We start from the raw sequence: 423 nt of genomic DNA on the forward strand, positions 1-423 counted from the left end.
ATATAATAAGTAAAATTATATAACAAATTTTATTAAAAAAGTAAATAAAATATATGTAATAATTATTATTATAAATATTTTATAAAATTATAATTAAAATTAAATTTAAAATTTTTAATATTAAAATATTAAAAATAATTAATATTTATCTTAATTAATTTAAGTTTGTTGAGTGATCATCTCACTCGTCCGCTTAAACAATTATTAAGAGTTAGAATCTCGTCTTGTGTGTAGCAATCCATTAACTAGCAGTCTAGCAGTAAACCCTTAATAAATAGAACATTAATACGTGGTTAAACTTGGCAGGAGTACCCGAATACGGGGGTACCCGACCCGTCTATACCCGGTTGGGAAGATAATAACTTGACCCGAGTCAGAGCTGGTTTTGCTCAGGACAGGATATGGTCGGGATTAGGGTGTACC

The sequence above is a fragment of the Arachis ipaensis genome, chromosome B09, assembly GCF_000816755.2.
Source record: "Arachis ipaensis cultivar K30076 chromosome B09, Araip1.1, whole genome shotgun sequence".
Taxonomy (NCBI): Eukaryota; Viridiplantae; Streptophyta; class Magnoliopsida; order Fabales; family Fabaceae; genus Arachis; species Arachis ipaensis.